We start from the raw sequence: 23,132 nt of genomic DNA, 5'->3' as shown, positions 1-23,132 counted from the left end.
GTGACCTCCTTCCTGGGAGATGGACGGCAGAGAAGGGGGGGAAGGGAGGCTCTGGATAGGGCAAGATATGACAAAAGAAAAATCTATAAATTATCAAGGGCTCATGAGGGAGAGGGGAGCGAGGAGGGAGGAGGAAAAAAAAGAGGACCTAATGCGAAGGACTTAAGTGGAGAGCAAATGCTTTGAAAATGATTAGGACAAAGAATATACGGATGTGCTTTATACAATTGATGTATGTATATGTATGAATTGTGATAAGAGTTGTATGGGCCCCTAATAAAATGTAAAAAAAATATTTGAAAAAAAAAGAAAACACAATGTGACAGTGGCTAAAAAGACATTGCAATTCACTCATTTTCCTTACCACTTAAAGGTAATCATTGCTGAAATTTTGCATATACCCTCTGTCATTTTCCCCCGTGTACTATTTGAGATAGTTTAAACCTTATATGCATACTCATGTTCTTGAATGTTTTAAGCATGTGTTCTAGCATACCCTAAATATGCTTTCAGGAATAACTTTCATGATATTCCTCAAAAATTTTGCATCATAATGAACCAAGTAATTTATATATTAATGGATATTTCAATCTGTCACTATAATGATGTGGCTTAGACAGACATATAAAAAAATCATTACCTACATCTCAATTTATTGGCTTAAGTTAAAAATGTAGAATACATTCTTAAAATAATGTGTACCAATACTTTAAGGACCTTTGCACAATTTTTCCAAATCGGGTTTCAGTATCCAGGAAACAGCTTCATCATTAACACTGAACATTATAATTGTTTCTCTAAGTAAGATGAATGTTTAATTTCTGTGTAACTTCCTGGTTTTAATTTACTTTTATAAATAAAATTGATGAACCTTGGGAAAAAAAGACATGGCAATTATAAGTTTTCTCCTTTCCCTTTGCAGGCCTAACATGAAAGCAGGAATATTTGTGTTAGGGATTTTTCAGTAAAGTTTCAACCAGAAACTGCTGAATTTATTGATAGGTTGTGAGTGGCACAATTCTCATGTTTCATACACTGGAGACTGTGCTTTGATTCCTAGCAAAGGAACCTCATGCTCAAGCACCTCTTTGCCTTTTGCTACAATGCGAACAGATTTCAGTGGAACATGCAAACTAAGATGGGCTAGGGAGAAAAATCTGGCATCTAGTTCCAAAAAATCAGCCAATGGAAAATGTATGGATTCCCACCATCTAATCTATAACTAATCATGGGGTTTTGCTCCATTGTGCATAATGTCACCATGTGTGGACTCTACAATAACTAGCACAATAACGATGGAAATGGAAACCTGGACCTAGGTTTCTAAGGGCAACACTGGTATCTGTGGAGCTGAGACCGATTTCCTGAAAGGAAAGGAAGGTGGCCCTGACTTGGTATCTGAATGGATCTGGTAAAGCCAGCCCCTCTTGTTTAATATCATTGCTGGCACCATGAATCTTTGCTAAAGGCAGGGGATACCAGAAAGATGTGTACCTCTGTGTTATTGACTATGCAAATTATCCATCATGTGGCTCATAACAAACTATAGAAACATAGTGAAGAATGGGAATTCCAGACCATTTCTTTCTTTTGTGAAACGTTTTATTTTTATTTATTTTTAAATCATTTTATTGGGGGATCATACAATTCTTATCACAATCCATACATGCATCCATTGTGTCAAGAGCATATGTGCATTTGTTGCCATCATCATTCTCAAAACATCTGCCATCGACTTGAGCCCTTAATATCTTTTTTTTAATCGTTTTATTAGGGGCTCGTACAATTCTTATCACAATCCATACATGCATCAGTTGTGTAAAGCACATCTGTACATTCATTGCCCTCATAATTCTCAAAACATTTGATCTCCACTAAAGCCCTTATTTTTACTCCTTCCTTATTTTTATCCCTTCCTCCCTGATCCCCCCTCTCTCATGAGCCCTTGATAATTTATAAATTATTATTTTGTCATATCGTGCCCTGTCTGATGTCTCCCTTCACCTACTTTTCTGTTGTCCATCCCCCAGGGAGGAGGTCACATGTAGATCCTTGTAGTCAGTTCCCTCTTTCCAACCCACTCTCCCTCTACCCTCCCAGTATCGCCATTCACACCGCTGCCCTGGATTCCCTGTATTTCCAGTTCCTATCTGTACCAGTGTACATCCTCTGGTCTAGCCAGACTTGCAAGGTAGAATTCGGATCATGATAGTGAGGGGGCTGGGGGAGGAAGCATTTAGGGACTAGAGGAAAGTTGTATTTTTCATCGGTGCTACATCACACCTTGACTGGCTCGTCTCTTCCCCTAGACCCCTCTGCAAGGGGATCTCCAGTGGCAGACAAATGGGCTTTGGGTCTCCACTCTGCACTCCCCCACTATGGTAAGATTTTTTTGTTCTGATGATGCCTTATACCTGATCCCTTCAACACCTTGTGATCACACAGGCTGGTGTGCTTCTTCCATGTGGGCTTTGTTGATTCTGAGCTAGATGGCTACTTGTTTACCTTCAAGCCTTTAAGACCCCAGACACTATGTCTTTTGATAGCTGGGCACCATCAGCTTTCTTCACCACACTTGCTTATGCACCCATTTGTCCTCAGCGATCGTATCATGGAGGTGTGCAGCCAATGATATGATTTTTTATTCTTTGATGCCTGATAACTGTTCCCTTCAGCACCTCATGATCACATAGGCTGGTGTGTTCTTCCATGTGGGCTTTGTTGCTTCTGAGCTAGGTGGCTGCTTGTTTACCCTCAAGCTTTTAAGACCCCAGACACTATATCTTTGGATATCTGGACACCATCAATTTTATACTTTCTTCTATTAAATTGGCATTCTTTGAGGCTCACCTTCCCAACACAACCGCTGAAGACAAAGTGGGTGAATAAGCAAATGTGGTGAAGAAAGCTGATGGTGCCCGGGTATCCAGACCATGTCAATGTGCTCATGTGGAATCTGTATATGAACTAAGGGACAATCATTCAACCTGACTAAGGGATTACTCTATGGTTTAAAACTAGGGAAGCTGTGGTGCCACAAAGCTCTGTGTGTGTCAGAGCGGTATCCTTTCAACATACTTAGTCAGTCTGTATGCTGAGCAAATAATCCAAGAAGTTGGACTACATAAAAAAATTTTTAATGAGGCAACAGGATTGGAGTAAGGCTCCTAAACAACCTGATTACACAACTTGATTGCTGAAAATGAGGAGGGTTTGAAGCATTTGCTGATGAAAATCAAAGATCACAGGCTTCAATATAAATTGCAATTGGAGCAGTAGACAATGTCTTGATCAAAGATGAAAGGCTGACGTGGTCAGAGGTTTCATTTTACTTGGCTCCACAACTGACCCTCATGGGTGCAGCAGTCAATAAACCAAGCAACTTATTGCATGGGGCAAATCTGCTGCATAATGTTTCCCTCCTTAAAATACTAAGGAGTAAACATGTCACTTTGAAGACCAAGGTCTGCATGGCTCAGATCATGGTACTTTCAATTGCTTCATATGCATATGAAAGCTAGATACATGCTTTGTGTAAGGAAAAAAGAAAAACTGGAGAAAATTTGATGCATTTGAATTGTGGCTGAGGAAGAAAATTGAAAGTACCATAGAAGGCCAGAACAAATAAATCTGCCTTGTAATTAGCATAGTCAGAATGTTCTTTAGAAGAGAGGATGGCATGACTTTGTCTCATATACTTTAGCTTATTATCAAAAATAGGAAATAAGGACAGGACATAAGTGAAAAAAGAAAGGAAAACCCTCAATGTGATGGACTAACCTACTTTGGACATGTTGTCAGGAGAGACCAGTCCCTGGAGAAGGGCACCGTGTTTGGTAAAGTAGAGGAGCAGAGAAACAAAAGAAGGCTCTCAAGGAGACAGATTGACACTGTGGCTGTAACAATAGGCTCAAACATAACATTTGTGAGGGTGGCGTAGCACAAGACTTGGCAGAACTGACTTTGTGGCACCACACATCAACAACATGTTGTCTAAATCAGGGAGGACTCCACTTTACCAAACACGATGTCCTTCTCCAGGAACTGGTTTCTCGTGACATGTCCATAGAATGTAAGGCAAAATGTCACCATCCTCGCCGCTAAGATGCACTCTGGCGATACTTCTTCCAAGACCGATGAGTTTGTCCTTTCAGTGGTCCATGGTGGTTTCAATAGTCTCCACCAGCACCATTATTCTTCAGTCTTCTTTATCCAATGTCCAATTTTCACATGCATATGAGACAATGGAAAATACCATGTCTTGGGCCAAGCTCACCTTAGCCCTCAAACTAGCATCCTTTCTTTTTAATACTCTAAAAGAGGTCTTGTGCAGCACATTTATCTAATGCAATTGATCTTTGGATCTCTTGACTGCTGTTTCCATGAAAATGATTGTGAATCCAAGAAAAATATAATCCTTGACAAATTCAACCTATTCTCTATTTATCATCATATAAACTATTGATCCAGTTGTTAGGATTTGGGTCTTCTTTACATTGAGTTTTAATCTACACTGAAGACTACAGTCCTTGATCTCTTTTTTAGTATTAGTATGTAGTGTTTATTTATTTATTTATAAATTATTTTATTGGGGCTCATACAGCACTTATCACAATCCATACATACATCAATTGTGTTATGTACACTTATACATTCATTGCCCTCATCATTCTCAAAGTTTGCTTTCCGCTTGGGTTTCTGGAATCAGCTCCTCATTTCCCTTTTTTCCCTCCCCTCTCTTCTCACTCCTCACTCTCTCATTAACCCTTAATAACTTATAAATTATTATTTTATCTTATCTTACACTGCCCAGCATCTCCCTTCATCCACCTTTCTGTTGCCCATCCCCCAGAAAGTAGGTTAGATGTAGATCCTTGTGATGGTTTCCTCCTTTCTAGTCCCCCTTCCCCTCCCGGTATCACTACTTTCAACACTGGTCCTGGGGGGTTCATTTGTCCTAGATTCCCTGTGTTTCCAGTTTCCGTCTGTATCACTGTGCATCCTCTGGTCTAACCAGGTTTGCTAGGTAAACTTGGGATCATGATAGTTGGGGGGAGTAAGCATTTAAGAACTAGAGGAAGCTTGTGAGTTTCATTGTTGCTACACTGAACCCTGAGTGATTCATGCCCTCCCCACTACCCCTCTGCAAGGGATGTCCAGTTGTCTGCAGATGGGCATTGGCATCTCACACGCCCCTCATTCACGATGATATGATCCCCCCCCCCCGCCTTGGGTGCTTGAAACTTGGTCCCCTCAGCCCTTCATGATCACACATGCTGGTGTCCTGCTTCCATCTGGGCTTTGTTGCTTCTGAGCTAGATGGCCGCTTCTTTACTTTCAAGGCTTTAAGACCCCAGACACTATATCTCTCGATAGCTGGGCACCATCAACCTTCTTTACCACGCTTACTTATGCACACATTTGTCTTCAGCGTTTATGTGGGGAAAGTGATGACACAATGATGGTTTTTGTTCTGCTACCTGATCACTTCAACACCTCATGTTCACACAGGTTTGTGTACTTCTTCTCTGTGGGCTTTGTTACTTCCCAGGTAGATGGATGCTTGTTTGTCTTCAAGCCTTTAAGCCCCCATATGCTATATCTTTTTATAGCCGGGCACCATCAGCTTTCTTCACCGCGTTTGCTTATGCACACATCTGTCTTCAGCGATCTTGTCAGGAAGGTGGGTTTCATGAAATGACCATTTAGCTGAACAAGGTGCTCTTGTATTAAGGGAATGCACGCAAGGAGGCCCAATGTCTGCCTGCTACCCTACTACTAAACCTATAAATATATGCGCATAGGTATATTTCCCCCATATTCATACACATATTTACGTATGTACATGTCTGTATTTAGCCTTCTATGTATGCCCTACTCTTTTCCTCTATTTCCTTACACTTCCTCCTGTCCCACTACCATGTTCAGCCTTCATTCTGGTTTCAGTAATTCCTCTCAATTACCTTGCCCTTGGTCACTCCCTACCAGTCCTCCCATCCCCTCCCTGGCACTGGTTTTGAACCACTCATTGTTCCCTTGTCTCATGGTTGGCCAACACCTCCTCCCTTCCCCTACTTCTCACACTTTCATGTTCCTCTGGGAGCGTTGGTCCAGTTATTTTCTTCTCATATTGTTTGGCCAGCCTATCTTATCTAGGTGGAGCTGCAGAAATATTAATATGTGCATCAAATTGGAGATGGATTTGACTGCACCAAAGTGGCACGTAAGAACATGGTGACGATGGCAGCAACACCAACAAGCTAAAAAACAAAATGCCACTGACATACAAAATTTGAAAGAAGAGAAAAAAAGAAAATAACAAAACAAAAAGACAGAAAAAAAAGAAAAGAAAAAAAAAAAAGGAAAAGCCGCCTGTTAGTAGTTCAAGGTCTGTTTGTTGACCTTTAGGAGTTTTTTCCAGATGAGTCTGATGGGGTGCCACATCCTGGCCCCAAAGTCCATCTTTTATACTCCCTCAGGATCTCCTTGCTCTGCTTCACCTGCTGCTCCATTGCATGCCCCCAGTGTTTGCCTCGGTGTGGTGGGGGCAGCTCAGTCGAACATCCCACATTGTGTCTCTGGTGCTGTCCCATGTAGGGCCATGGGTCAGTGCAGGATGTTGCATCACACTGTGGACCGGCTATATGGTCCTGTCTGTACATTGGGCCCCCCGAGCCAGGCTATCGTCCTCTGAGCTTGGTGGGCCCAGGTGTGCTCTGCTCCGTTCTTCCTCCTTCCTTTGCTTTAGCTTCCTTCTGTGTGTGGTGTGGTAGGTCAGTTCCTTTCCCACATCAGACGATCTATTTTCATTTTCTGTGGTACTCCCTTCGATGGTGGGGGTCGGGCTAATTCTCGTTAGGGCCAGCATATGGTCCAGTCTCTTTGTGGATTCCTCCACGCGGTACATTGCCCTCCTGGTTTGGTGTGTCATGGTGGCGTCCGTATGCATGTTCTGGTTCTGTAGGGACACAACCAATACTCTCCCCCTGGGTGGGTTAGTTCCCTGTTCCCCCCATGCCATCAACTCAGTTTCTCCCCACCCCACTTCTCCCTCCACCTGGCCCCCGTCCCCTTCTTTATGTTGAACTCTCATGTACCTCCCTAGGTATGGCCTGCCCTCCCTCCAACTAGCTATGTTTCCAGCCGTTTATTGCAAGACAGGTATTTATTCTTCTATTCCATGCATGCTGATTGTGCTTACCTCAGGGGACTCATGTTATACCTGTCCTTTTGAGTTTGGCTTACCTCACTTAACATGATTCCTTCCAGCTCTTCCCACGAAATGAAATGTTTCATGTGATTGGCCATGCTTTTCAGTGCTGCATAGTACTCCATTGTGGGTATGTGCCAGAGTTTACTAATCCACTCATCTATCGATGGAAACTTAGGCTGTTTCTAAGTCTTTGTGATTGTGAATTGTGCCGCAATAAACATTGGAGCATAAATGTGCAGTCCTTGATCTTCATCAGCAAATACTTCCGGACTTCCTCACTTTTAGCAAGCAAGGTGTCATCTTGACATCAAGGGTTGTTAATAAGCCTTCCTCCAGTCCTGATTCCACATTCTTCTTCATATAATCCAGCTTCTCTGATTATTTTCTCAGAGAACACAACCCTGATACACACCTTTTCTGATTTTAAACCATGCAGTATTCCCTTGTTCAGTTCACACAATTGCCTCTTGATCCATGCTCAAGTTCCAGGTGAGCACAATGCTGTGTTCTGGCATTCCCAATCTTTTCAAGGTTATCCATAGTTTTTTTGGTTGTTGTTTTTATGATTCACACTTGGCATAGTGAAAACTCTGGTATTCTCTGCCTTCAGCCACCATCCACCTGACATCAACAATGACATTCCTTGTTCCTCAGCATTAAAGAGCTGAAAAGGATTGATGAGGACCACTTTGAATTAGACAATCATATAGTCTACTATAACAGGGTTGACAAGCTAAAGAAGAAGGTTGGCATCACATCATTATGAATAAAGCACATTTCAAGATGTATCTGAAGTACAGCACTGTCAGTGATAAGATAATGCCCTTATGCCTACAAGGCAGACTATTATTCCAATTTACAAGAGACCATTAAAGGGAAGGATGAAGAAGCTGGGGTTTATACTAATTTAGGTAGCCTGAAATTGATCAAATATGCAATACAGATGTATTGATATTTACTAGTGATTGGGATGTAATATTTGGAAATAAAAAATTATGATCAGTAGGTGGAAAATATGGTTGTGGTGATGAAAACAACACTGGAGATCAGAGGATAGAATTCTGTAAGACCAGCAACTCATTCGATGCAAATAACTTTTTTCAACAACAGAAAAACTGACTGAACATGGGGAAGATACCATATGGAATACATAGAAATCAAATAGACTACATCTGTGGAAATAGATATTGAAGAAGCTCAATAATATCAGCCAGTGTAAGGGACTGACTGCAGAAAAGAATATCAATTGTTCATCTGCACATTAAAGATCGAGCTAAGGAAAATTAAAACAACTTTGTGAGAGCCAAAATATCATATCCTATATGAAGTTAGAGACCATGACAAGAATAACTTTGACTCAGTAAACACTAGATGGATTGGTGCAAGAAATGTAAACCTCCAAATGATCATTGGAATAGCACAGGAGAAGTCTTCTGTTGGACATTGAACTATCACCATAAAGCAAAGCCTGTGTAACTAACAACAATAACATGTATGAATCAAGAGCCTCCTATGGCATGCTCAGCACAAATCTTGCTTACAGAAAATGCAAGAGGAAGAAAGACACTTTTGCTCCCCAGAGTCTTCCATTCAGTGCAGCTGTAAAATAAGGAAACTGTCAGGCTTGCTTCTCTCCATTCTTCTGAGAGTAATGACAGGATGCTTTTCAAGTTTTTGAAAACAAGAATACATTTTTTTCTATGTACTTACTGAAAACTTTCTCTGACCCCTGGTGATAGGGAACAAACAGCTCTACTACCTAAGGGCTCACAAGCAGTAGGTCAAGGTTTACTGGTAAATCTCAGTCATACTTAATTGACATCTAAGTTGGCTGCCTCTACCTCAGGCCTCCCTGACATGACTCCTAGTAGTTATAGATGGAATATTACTGTTGGTAGACTCTCCTTTGCAGGTCCCATGTAGAGTTTATTTATTCATAGGTATGTAATCATCTCCAAAGGGGTCCCTGGAGGATACAAACTAGTAATTACTCAACCAAAAAAACTAAAGATTAGCAGTTTGAGGACATGGAGTGAAGTACTTCAATCTTGACTTCAGGTGGACATAGGTCGAAAGTAGAGACTACCACAACAAATTTTGCCCGAGTTTTATTGGCTGTGCAAAGACATTTGGCTGTTTGGATCATAACAAATTTTGGAAAACAGTATGAATGATGAAACTTCCAAAGGAATTCATTGGGCCCCTGCAGAGCCTGAATATAGACAAGGAGGCAGTAGCAGAACAAAACTAAGGGATACTGTGTGGTTTAAAATTAGTAAAGGTACGTGTCAGGGTTTTATCCTTTCAACATGTTTATTCAGTCTGTGTGCTGAGAAAATTATCAAAGTGTATAAAAAAGAACATGGTACCAGGGTTGGAGGAAGTATCCTTAACAACCATCAATATTTTATGCCATACTTTGCTACCAAAATTGAAGAAAATTTGATGCATTTCCTGAAGAAGATCAAAGAGTACAGCCTTCTGTATGAATTACACCTCAGCATAGAGAAAACAAAAAAAAATCACCACTGTAAGCAATAAGCAACATCCTGATAAACAGAGAAAATATGGATTTTTGTCATGGCTTTCATTTTGCTTGGATCTACTACCAATGCCTCAGGAAACAGCAGTCAAGAAGCCAAATGACATAGTTCACTTGGTCAATCTGCTGCAAAGGAACTCTTTAAAATATTGTGTTAGTCTGGGTTGACTAGAGAAACAAATTCATAGCTACTCATATGTGTATAAGAGAGAACTTTATATCAAACAGCAATTGTAAAATAAAAAAACATCCCAGCCCAGTCAAGGTTGAGTCCATAAATCTGACATTAGCCCATATGTCCATTACGAGTGTATAAATTCTTCTTCAGATACACGCAGCACATGCAATGATGCTGGATGCAGGAAGAAAGATCACAGGCCAGCGGTGGAAATTTTTATGGATCCAGTGGCGGTGGAAGCATCTCAGCGCTGGCAAAGTCACCACGTGACTCCTTCAGCTCCCAGGCACTAGCATAGCTCCATGTGTCTTGTCTGCAGGAATGTCTCACAGGGAGTGAGCGTGTGTACTGCCTCCAGCAAGCTATTGATCTTCTTAGTACCTCCAAATGAGGTCATCAAGCTGAGACTTGACTGACAGGCTAAACTCCACCCCTTCACTCTTAAGTTTCAAGTTGACACCAGATTATATAAGTACCAAAAATGCTAAGAAGCAAAAATGTCACTTTATAGATCAAAGAATGCCTGACCCACACCATCGTATTCTCAGTTCCTCACATGTTTCAGAGAGTTGAGCAAGATATAAGGAAAACTTAAGAATCAATGCCTTTTCATTATGCTGTTAGTGAAAAATATTAATATGTTATGGGCTACTAGAAGAAAAAATAAACTGTGTTGAAAGAAGCATAACTAGAAGTTTCCTAAAAACACAAGGATGGCAAAACCTTGTCTGCTGTACATTGGCTATGTAATGATGAGGTACAGTCCCTAGACAAAGGATGCCAAATTAATGCGGAACACTGAACTTTTTGGCAAACTCATTTGGGAATTTTTAATGCATTGTGTCAAAGGAAGCATAGGTGACACAATTATTTTTACATTATCTACCAATCTAATTGTTAGTATTTCAAACCCATCCAGCAGTACTGTGAAAGAAAAGCTTGTCCACCTGCTATGTAAAGATTGCGTCCATAAAAATCATATGAAGTTTTACACTTGAGGTCACCATGAGTTGAAATAGATAATAATGGGGTTGCTTTTGGTTTTGTGTCAAACACAAAACCCACTAAACCCACTGCCATTGAATCAGTTTGTACTCACAGCAATCAAAAGAGGCTATATAGACTTATGAGAGCAGATGACCTCAACTTTCTCCCAAGAGGTGATTGGTGCTTTTGAACCATCAACCCTTAGATTAGCAGTCAAATGCCTAGTCGGTGGTGTCAAAAGAATCATATCATTGTAAATGTGGGTGAATGCAGAGTGGAGATGCAAAGCCCATCAGTAGGCAACTGGACACCCCCTTACTGAAAGATTGTGGGGAGATGAGCCAGTCAGGGTGCAGGGTAGCAACAATGAAACATATAACTTTTCTCTAATTCTTACATGTCCTCCCCCCCCCACTATCATGATCCCAATTCTACCTTACAAATCTGGCTAGACCACAGGATGCACATTGGTACAGATAGCAACTGGAAACACAGGGAATCCAGGACAGATGACTCCTTCAGGACCAGTGGTGAGAGTGGTGATACCTGGAGGGTGGACGGAATGAGTGGTAGAAAGGGGGAACCGATTACAAGAATCTATGTATGGCCTCCTCCCTGGGGGATGGACAGCAGAGAAGAGGGTGGGGAGACGCCAGACAGTGTAACATATGACAAAATAATAATAATTTATGAATTATAAAGGATTCATGAGGAAGGGAGGAGAAGGAGGAGGGAGGGGGGAAATCAGCAGCTGATATTAAGGGCTCAAGTAGAAGGAAAATGTTTTTAGAATGATGATGGCAACAAATGTACATATGTGCTTGACACAATGGATGGATGTATGGATTTTGATAAGAATTGTATAAGATCCCAATAAAATGATTTTTTAAAAGAGCTACATCTTAAATAAATACTTGTATTAGTTTACTTTAGCTGCTTTTTGCTAAGTTTTAATTTTTAATTAAACTGATTTAAAATTTTGACCTGATTTTTAGCAGCATGTGAGTTATGTGGATGTGTGTACCAGTACATTACACACACACATGTATAAACATCAGATGGAATTCTAGATATTATTTTAATTTTTAGAAAAAAGCTAACAGTACATGTAGTAAATTACCATTTGTTTTTAAAGGAGGTATATTACATATGTATATATTACACACATATATGGTGTTATGAGTTATGTATCATATTTTATGTACACAGGCTATCTGGAATACTAGTTTACTTCTGGAAAGAGAGATTAGAGGATTTAGACTAAAGGAGAAAGCTAGGAGTCTTAAAATGTATATACATCCTCTTTGGAGTTGTTTAATGCTGTTTTCCATAATACAACACCACGTTTTATATTTTTTAAATTTAGAGTCAGGACTTCCGGGAAGATGGTGACGGAGTGACACATACCAGAGGGACACATACCAGAGGGAGGCTGCAGAACTCAGCCCAGGAGAGTTGCTTAGAGGAAAATTCAACGTCGCTGGATTGCAGGAGGCGCATCTTAAAGATAAGTAGGCACCGATTCACGGGGTGTTTAGGGGCTGGGGGCTTTTGGCTTACCTCAGTGGAAGGCAGCTGGGGCTTGACCCTAGTCCAGCTGTATCTGCCAGAGCCGGGACCATTTGGAGCAGTACTTGGTCTCAGCACAGTCACAGTTTTCTCCTACCTGCCTCAGGGCAGGGACAGAACCCTTGCGGCTCCACTGGCAGGGATCGGGGTTCAGCTACATTGTTGGTTCTGTTTGCATCTCTGCTCTCTATTCCCACACAGCCTTGGAGGGCTGCGCAGGGGCTTTTTCACGGCACAGCCACAGCTTTCCATGCAGCATGGTCTGAGCAGGGACTAAACCCAAACCCCCACAGGTCCACAGGCAGGGATCAAGGTTCAGCTACACTGTGGCGTCTCTTAACATCTCTGCTCTCTGTCCCCCCACTTCTCTGGGGACTTCTCAGCAGCTTTCTTGCAACTCTTCTTGGGGCACAGCTGCGGACTGCCGGACTGCCTCTGGGGCTTGGGCAAGGAGTAAGCCCTTGCAGCTCCACAGGCAGGGAGTGGGACTCAGCTACATAGTTGCTTTTCCTTCCCTCTCTTCCCTATACCCCTGCACAGTCTAGTCTCACTTTTTAATTTTTCTCCCCCTCTTATTCCTACCCTGCTCTCTCACACTCCATTGCCGACTTAGGGGCACTCCCATTGCCCTAGGGCATTTGCGCCTGGGTCACACCCAGCTAGGTGAGCTCCACCCTGCATAGATAGCCCAAGGCTAGGGTAAGGCCTGCTTGCTCTCCAGGGGATACTCCTCAGACTTCTCACCAGGAAGTTCCTGCCTGTGTACCTGGGGACATGAAGCAGCTCAGCCAACACTTATCAATATTCAAACCAATAGCAGGAACTTCAGCCCAGCCTCTGCAACACTGGGGCAGGCAGCCGACCTGCCATCTGGGGCACTCCCCTGATAGGGAGGCCACAGGAAGATAAAGTGGTAGGTTAAACCCATAGCAAAATCAGTTGTAGGCAGTTTGAAGAAGCGTTCCTATAAGTCTTCCAGAGAGAGACTAGAAAATGGCACCTGGTCCCTCAAAAACAACCCAACGCAAACAGCCATCAGCCCCAACGACCTCAACAACAACAAAAAAAACAACAGGAAAAACAAAAGGCAAAGGCAGAAGATGTCCTGAATATAGCAAAATACATAGAAGAAGCAGACATTGAGATGCCATACAAAGAAACTTTCAGAATGCTGCTTTGAGCTATGCAGGATATGAGAGAAACAATACAGAAAAAGGATGAAATGATAGAGGAGCTGAGCGAGGAGATAACGAAAAGCAATAGCAGAATCATGTTCCTTGAGAATCGATTGGAGGAATCAGAGAACCTCATCAGTGTCCTGGAGGACAGCCAAGCAGACTTTAAAAACGTGAACAAAAATCTAATAAGAGCATCAGAGAAGCTGAAGAAAACCTAAGAGCTATGTATGATGCTACGAAGCGGAACATTAGAAATATTGGTCTACCGGAGGAAGACACAACAAAGAAGTCATCTGCAATAATAGCGAGAGAATTCTTGAAGGAAAACTTCCCCAGCCTAATGAATGAAAACCAAGCAACCATCCAGAAGGCTGAAAGAACACCAGCTCAACGGGACCCCAAGAAGAAATCACCAAGGCACATAATAGTTAAACAATCCAACTTTGAGGAAAAGGACATAATCATGAGAGCTGCTTGGGAGAAACAAGCAATCATATATAAAGGTTTCAACATAAGGATATGCTCAGACCTATCAGCAGAAACTATGAAAAAAAGGAGAGAGTGGAATAACATATTCCAAAAATTGAAGGAAAACAACGCAAATCCAAGAATACTCTACCCAGCCAAATTATCGATCAACATTGATGGAGAAGAAAAAGTCTTCCCAGACAAAGAAAAACTCAAAAAATAGTGTACAACAAACCCAGACTTACAAAAGATCCTGGTTGACTCAGTATGGGCAGAAGACCAACACTCACCAAGCACAAAAAAGAGACCAACACATAGAACAACCTCACCCAGAGCACAGCAAAGAGAAAACAGACCCCAAAATAGCAATGGCTTAAGGACGGAAATAAGTCAAGAATGATACACACACTAATTAGAAAGGAAAGTAGGAAAACTCCCAACACAAAAGGTATAAAATGGCATCACAGAGTCCGCACATGGAGATAATAACCCTGAATATCAATGGCCTGAACTCAGGCATTAAAAGACTGAGACTAGCAGAATGGCTTAGAAAACACAACCCATCAATTTGCTGCCTACAGGAGACACATCTCAAGGCTACAGACAAAAATAGGCTGAGAATCAAAGGCTGGAGAAGGACCTACCAAGCAAATAACAATATAAAAAAAGCAGGGGTTACAATCCTAATCTCAGATAAAATTGACCTCAAAGTGCAAACCATAAAAAGAGATAAGGAGGGACACTATATAATGCTCAAGGGAATATAGAGAATGAACCATTAAGCATTGTAAACATATATTCCCTGAATGAGAGACCAGATCAATACCTCAACCAAACACTGAAAGATTAAGAAAGAAATCACAGACTCGACAATTATAGTGGGTGACTTCAACACAACACTCACTGAGAAAGATAGATCACAGGGAAAGAACCTCAAGAAGGAGACTAGAGAGCTAAACTCCACAATTAGACAATTTGACCTGGTAGATATTTACAGAGCTTTTCATCCAAATATAAAATATTTCACATTCTTTTCAAGTCCCCATGGCACATATTCGAAGATAGACCACATGCTGGGGCATAAGGCAAATCTACATAAATTTAAGCACATTGAAATAATACAGACCTCTCTATCTGACCACTGTGCCATAAGACTGGAAATCAACAAAAGATAGACAAAGAAAACAAGAGCAAATAATTGGAGGATGAATAACTCTGTACTGCAAAAGGAGTGCATACTGGTGCAGATCAGAGATGAAATCAGGAAATTTCCAGAACCCAACGAAAATGAGCACACGACATAACAAAACTTATGGGACACAGCAAAGGCAGTCATCAGAGGAAGGTTCATAGCAATACAAGCACACCTAAGAGAGGAAGAGAGACTCATGATGGAGACGCTGGCACAAAATTTACAACAACTAGAGCAGAGTTAGCAGGACAACCCTACTTATAGCAAAAGAAAAGAAATTATAAAAATCAGGGCTGAGATTCAGGAGAGGGAAAATAAGAAAACTATGGAAAAATTCATATTGCTAAAAGTTGGTTCTTTGAAAGGTTAAACAGTATCGATAGTCCATTGGCTAACCTAACCAAAGATAGGAGGGAAAAAAATCTCAATAGCAAGAATAAGGGATGAAAGAGGGGTCATTACAACAGACCCTAATGAAATCAAAAGGATAGTTACACAGTACTATGAAGGATTGTACTCCAATGAATTCAACAATGTGGAAGATGGACAAATTCCTGGAAAAACAATCACTCCCTAGACTATCCTCGGTAGACATCAAGAAACTCAACAGATCCATAGCAATAGAAGAAATAGAAAAGGTTATCAAGGGATTACCAATAAAAAAAAATCCCCTGGACCAGATGGCTACACTGGAGAATTCTAACAAGCATTCAGGGAAGAACTAATACCAATCCTACACAAACTTTTCCAAAAAATAGAAAAAGATGGCAAACTCCCGAACTCCTTCTATGAAGCTAGTAACTCTGATACCCAAACTGGGCAAGGATCCTACAAGAATCCAGAACTACAGATCAATATCCCTAATGAACATTGATGCAAAAATCCTTAACAAAATACTAGCCAACAGAATACAAAAGTATATAAAACAAATAATTCACCATGACCAAGTGGGATTCATACCAGGGTTGCAGGCATGGTTCAACATACGAAAGACCATTAGCATTATTCATCACATTGACGTGAAAAACTATAAGAACCACATGATAATATCAATAGACACAGAAAAAGCATTCGAGAACATCCAACACCAATTCCTATTTAAGACACTAGCGAAGACAGGAATGGAAAGAAAGTTCCTCAAGACAATACAAGCTATATATGAAAAAAACAAAAGCCAAAGTGGTAGTCAATGGAGAAAAGACTAAAAAATCCCACTGAAAAAGAGGACCAGACAAGGATGCCCCTTATCCCCACTCCTATTAAATATCGTGCTGGAGGTTTTAGCTAACAGCATAAGGCAAAGAAGAGACATCAAAGGTATTCGTCTGGGGAAGGAAGAGGTGAAATTATCGTTATTTGCAGATGATATGATTTTATATATGGAAAATCCCAAAAGTTCCACAAGGGGAGTACTGGAAGCAATAGAGTAGTTAGGCAGAGTGTCAGGATACAAGATCAACAAACAGAAGTCCATCGGACTGTTATACACATCAGATAATACCACAGAAGAAGAGATCTAAAAAGGTGGTACCCTTCACAATAGCCAAACACAAATTGAAATATCTAGGGATACACCTGACTGAAAAAACAAAAGATCTATATAGGGAAAATTATACAACACTATTACAAGAAACCAAGAGTGACCTCAACAAATGGAAGAATATCCCATGCTCTTGGATTGGGAGACTTAATATAGTTAAGATGTCAGTTCTGCCAAAAGCACTATATAACTTTAATGCCATTCCAATACAATTACCATCATCTTTCTTCAAAGAATTGGAAAAACTGATTACCAACTTCATATGGAGAGGGAAGAAGCCCAGAATTAGCAGAGAACTCCTCAAGAAGAAGGACACCGTGGGAGGGTTTGCTTTACCTGACTTTGGCACATACTATGCAGCCACAGTTCTCAAAACGGCATGGTATTGGTACAATGACAGATACTCAGACCAATGGAAAAGAAATGAAAACCCAGAAATAAAAGCATCAGCATACACACAGCTGTCCTTTGGTAAGGGCCCCAAAAATGTCAAATGGGAAGTCGAGGCCCTCTTTAACAACTGGTGCTGGAAAAAATGGATATCGACATGCAGAAAAATGAAGCAAGACCCCTATCTCACTTCATGCACAAGAGTAAACACAAGGTGGATCACAGACCTTGACGTTGACCCCAAAGAAGTAGGGCCATCAATGAGGGAATTGGGACCAACTTGAGGACTTTGGCACAGGGAATACACAGGCTATCAGAAATAAGGAAGGACACACACACAGAGGAGGCACAAATTGACAAATGGGATATACTGAAGATAAAACACTTGTGTACATCTAAAGAATTCACCAAGAGAGTAATAAGAGAGTCCACAGACTGGAACAACATCTTTAGCAATGACACATCAGACAAAGGCCTTATTACTAAAATCTACAATACCCTGCTAGCTTCCAAAAAGAAACAAACCAATAGGCCAATTGAAAGGTGGGCAAAGGACTTGAACTGAAATTTCACAGGGACAGAAATCCAAATGGCCAACAAACATATGAAAAAATGTTCCCGATCTTTAGCCATAAGAGAAATGCAAATTAAAACAACAATGAGGTACCACCTAACACCCTCAATGGTAGCCCAATTCAAAAAATCAGAAAGCAACAAGTGTTGGAGGGGCTGTGGGGAGACAGGAATTCTCATCAACTGCTAGTGGGCCTGTAAGTATGTACAACCACTATGGAAATCAATCTGGCAATACCTAAAACAGATGGAAATAGAGTTACCATATGACCCAGCAATCCCCCTACTGGGCATATACCCAGAAGAGGAAAGGAACAAACCAAGACCAGACATCTGTGCTCCTATGTTCATTGCGGCACAGTTCACAATTGCAAGGAGCTGGAAGCAACCCAAATATCCATCAACTGATGATTGGATTAAAAACTATGGTATATACATACAATGGAGTACTACGCATAACTGAAAAGCAGTGATGAACGTATGACGCACATAGCAGCATGGGAAGAACTGGAGGAAATCATGCTAAGCGAAGTAAGTCAAGCACAAAAGGACAAGTACAACATGAGCCCGCTGAGGTAAGTATTAACAAAAATGCAAAAGTGGCATAGGGGATAAAGCTACTGTATACAAACCTTTTTGGCATGAAGACTGTGTAGTATGGCAGAGACCAGACCAAAACCAGGGATGCACATGGTAGACAATGGTGGAGGAGGGGGGGAAAGGAAAATAAAAGGATGAATATAAGGAAGAAAAGGGGAGTGGGAGCATGGGGCACTAATACACCCAAGTGGAGGGTATTGTTTATATCTCCACAGGGAAAGTGGGACCAGGCTTCAACCCAGTGCCACAATGTGTGAATGCAATATCCCGGCGTGGAGTAGGGAACCAGTGGAGAGGTCTGGGAGGCTGGCCCCAACACCAAAAATTAAGTGGATTCCTGCCCCTCCCCCAAAAAGAATTTGTCTCAAAGGACAACATTGATTCTGCAGCTCCAGGAGAGGACATATCTGATCAGAGCACACGGGAGCAGATGAAGGGGCAGGAGGAGAGAGTGGAGCACAGCCTGGCCCACCAGGCCGTGAGGATGATGTTCCTGAGTAGAGCAGCCAGTCCACAGAAAGAACAACATGGCTGGCCCCACTATGAGACATGATGCCCCTCAGTGACTAAGGGCGATACAGGGGAGAGCACCAGAGACACAGTGTGGGAATTGCACCTGACCTGATCCCACCACACTGAGGCAAAGCTCTTGGGGAGTGCAGGGGAATACCAAGGGAATGGAGTGACAAGGTCCCGAGGGAATGGTGAAAGTGGACTTTGGGGCCAGGGCATGGTGCCCCAACAGACCTGACTGGGAAACACTCCTAAGGGCCAGCAAACGATCCTTGAACTAACTACAAGCTTTTCTTTCTTGAAGTGTTATGTTTTGTTCTTTGTCAGTGGTTTCTTTTTGTTGTTTTGTTGTCTGGTTGTATACTGTTGTTTTGTTTCCCTCTGTCTTGTTTTCGTGCATGTTAGTGTCTCCACAGGTCTGTCTGAATAGGACAGGCTGGATGAACTATCTAGAGGAAAAACAAAGGGACCGACAGTCCTGGGGGGACTTGGGGTGGGGGGGTAAGGGGGTAAGGAAGTGGTGTTAACAAACACAGGGACAAGGGAACAACATGAGACCCAAAATGGTAGTGAAGGGGGAGTGGCAGGCCTGGTGGGGAATGATCAAGGGTAAGGTTGCATAGAGAAGAGGTATAGCTGTAGCCCAGGTGGGGACGGAGCATGGTAGTAGGGCAGGAGGAAAGTCAAGGGAGAAGGAGGAAAGAGCTAGGAGTCAAGGGGCATTTACGGAGGTCTAGACAATGACATGTACATGCAAATATATATATATATATATATATAATATTATATATATGATGGGGAAATAGATCTATGTGTCTATTTTATAGGTTTAGTATTACGGTGGCAGAGAGACCTTGGGCCTCTATTCATGCACTCCCTCAATGCATGAATACTTTCTTTTATTAAATTTGCACGCTATGATGCTCACCCTCCCGACACAACTGCTAAAGCCAAAGCGGGTGAACAAGTAAATGTGGTGAAGAAAGCTGATGGTGCCCGGCTATCAAAAGAGATAGTGACTGGGGACTTAAAGGCTTGAAGACAAACAAGCGGCCATCTAGCTCAGAAGCAACAAAGCCCACGTGGAAGAACACACCAGCCTGTGTAATCACGTGGGCCCGAAGGGATCAGTTATCAGGCATCAAAGAATATAAAATCATATCATTGGCTTCACACCTCCATGATACGATCGCCAAAGACAAACGGGTGCATAAGCAAATGTGGCGAAGAAAGCTGATGGTGCCCAGCTATCGAAAGAGATAGTGTCTGGGGTCTTAAAGGCTTGAAGGTGAACAAGCGGCCATTTAGCTCAGAAGCAATAAAGCCCACATGGAAGAAGCACACCAGCCTGTGTGATCACGAGGAGCCAAGGGACCAGGTATAAGGCATCATGCAAAAAAAATATATATATATATATATATATATATATAAGAATATATATATATATATATACCATAGTGAATGAAGTGGAGACCCAAGGCCCATGTGTCAGCCATTGCCGATCCCCCTCATTGAGGGGTTTGGGAGAGGAGATGGGTCAGTCAGGGTGTGATGTAGTACAGGTGAGGAACACAGCTTTCCCCCAGATCCTGGATGCTTCCTCCCCCCAACTACCACGATCTGAATTCTACCTTGCAGGACTGGATAGGGAAGAGGTTGTACACTGGTGCATATGGGAGCTGGAGGCACAGGGAATCCAGGGTGGACGATACCTTCAGGTCAGGGGTGTGAGGGGGATGCTGGGAGAGTGGAGGGTGAGTGGATTGGAAAGGGGGAAATGATTACAAGGATCCACATGTGACCTCCTTCCTGGGAGATGGACGGTAGAGAAGGGGGGGAAGGGAGGCTCCGGATAGGGCAAGATATGGCAAAATAATTATCTATAAATTATCAAGGGCTCATGAGGGAGGGAGGCGCGGGGAGGGAGGGGAAAAAAAGAGGACCTGATGCAAAGGACTTAAGTGTAGAGCAAATGCTTTGAAAATGATTAGGGCAAAGAATGTATGGATGTGCTTTATACAATTGATGTATGTATATGTATGGATTGTGATAAGAGTTGTATGAGCCCCTAATAAAATGTAAAAAGAAAAAAAGAAAATGATTAGGGCAAAGAATGTATAGATGTGCTTTATACAATTATGAGTGTATATGTATGGATTGTGATAACAGTTGTATGAGCCCCTAATAAAATGTTTTTAAAATTTTAGCGTCAAATTCATATATTTTTGCATTAAGTGAGTATTCTATGCCGTTTTATTTTTAAAACACAATTTAGGGTATGCTATTAGTAAAAATGGTCAATTGCATAGAAGAACTAAAGTGACGCTATTACATTTCAAAATTACTAAGTGTGAGATGAACGTGCTGTAATTACCCCCTAATCTGAGGGTGATAATTCCACCAGTGGATGCCTGAAACCATAGATGAGGCTGAAACTCCTAGTATGCTCCCTAAGAGAAGGTCTAATCTAGAAACTAGGCACAGGACATGATTAGCAATATCAACTAAGGAGAGGGATACGCTAAGCAAAGGATGATTCACATACTGGCCACAGGATAATGCAAGATTTCATCACTTTACTCAATTAACATTTTCAGAAAGAAGTTGAAAACATAAAGCAAAACTGGTTAAGAGAGGCCTGCTGTACTTTGAAACAACACCCCATATATGCTATGGTTAATTGCAGGATAATTCCCTTTGACATAACCAAAGATACAGACACTAATGAAAAACAGAATTTATATATATATTTTTTAATTGGGTGCTCTTACATATCTTATTACAATGTGTACATTCCTCCAGTGTGTCAAGCACATTTCCACATATGCTGCCATCATCATTTCATCATTCTCTTCTCCCCATTTCTTCCCCCTCCCTCCCTCACCCACTCTCCCTCATGAACCCTTGATAAGTTATAAATTATTTTTCCATATCTTACATCATCCTCCATTACCCCTCACCCATTTTTCATTATTTGTCCCCTGGGAGGGGGTTATAGCTTGATCCTTGTGATCAATTCCCCCTTGATCCCCCCACCCTCCCCTAATCCTCCTGGTATAGCTACTGTCCTTGTTGGCCCTGAGGGTTGTATCTATCCTGAATTCCCTGTGTTGCAGGCTCTTACCTGTAGCAGTGTGCATGTTCTGTTCTAGTCTGACTTGTCAGGTAGAATTGAGGTCATGATCAAGGGGTGAAGGAAGCACCAAAGAACTAGAGGAAAGGAGGAAAGTTTTGTGTCTCATTGGTGCTATACTGCACCCTGACTGGCTCTTCTCTTCCCTGTGACCCGTCTGTAAGGGGATGTCCAACTCAGATTATATATTTCATAGGTTAAATATTTATTTCTGAGTACTGGATAGTAACTCATGTGGAAATCTTCTAGACTCTCCTCTGGACTTAAATCTCCTTCTGGATGAATCAACATCGACTCAATCACAAGGAGTTTGTTTATTGGTTGGTGGATTAAAAAAAAAAAGACCCAATTCACCTAATTACCCACCAAAAGTCTAACTTAAAATCAGGAAAATAGTGGCAGTGTTGGTGGTAGTGTTGGCTGCCCTTAAGGCATTTCTGACTTACAGCAACCATATGTACAATAGGACAAAGCACCACACCAGTCCTGTGTTATCTGCAACAACTGTCATGTTGGAGTCCATTGTTGCAGACACTGTGTTAATCCATCTTGTTGAGGGTACTCAACAAGACCTACTACTTCACTGATCCTCTACTTCACTAAGTATGAACTCCTTTTCCAAGGACTGGTCTCTCCTGACAACATGTTCAAACTACTAGAGACAAAGTCTCACATCTTTGCCTCTGAGGAGTATTCTGGCTGTGCTTCCAACACAGACCTATTAATTCCTCTGGCAATCCATAGCACACCCAACAGTTTTCATCAATACCATAATTCAAATATGTCAACTCATATTCAATCTTCCTTATTTATTTGAGTAAGTACTCAAAATATATCTGTTGAACAAATAGATATTGACTTAGTGCAATCTGTTGCCTTTTCTAATTAAAAGGGTTTTTTGATGTGAGACTTCAGTGTGAAAAATAAATACACAGTACTTCCCAAATTTATTTCAACATGAATAAAAAATTTTCCCCCCAAAACGTAGTAGACAGAACTAGCAGTAATGAAATCTAAATAAATAAACATGGAAAACATTGCATTTATTTGTCAGTT

The sequence above is a fragment of the Tenrec ecaudatus genome, chromosome 5 (assembly GCF_050624435.1).
Source record: "Tenrec ecaudatus isolate mTenEca1 chromosome 5, mTenEca1.hap1, whole genome shotgun sequence".
In the NCBI taxonomy this organism is placed as follows: Eukaryota; Metazoa; Chordata; class Mammalia; order Afrosoricida; family Tenrecidae; genus Tenrec; species Tenrec ecaudatus.
Note: the sequence above shows the minus strand (reverse complement) of the source record.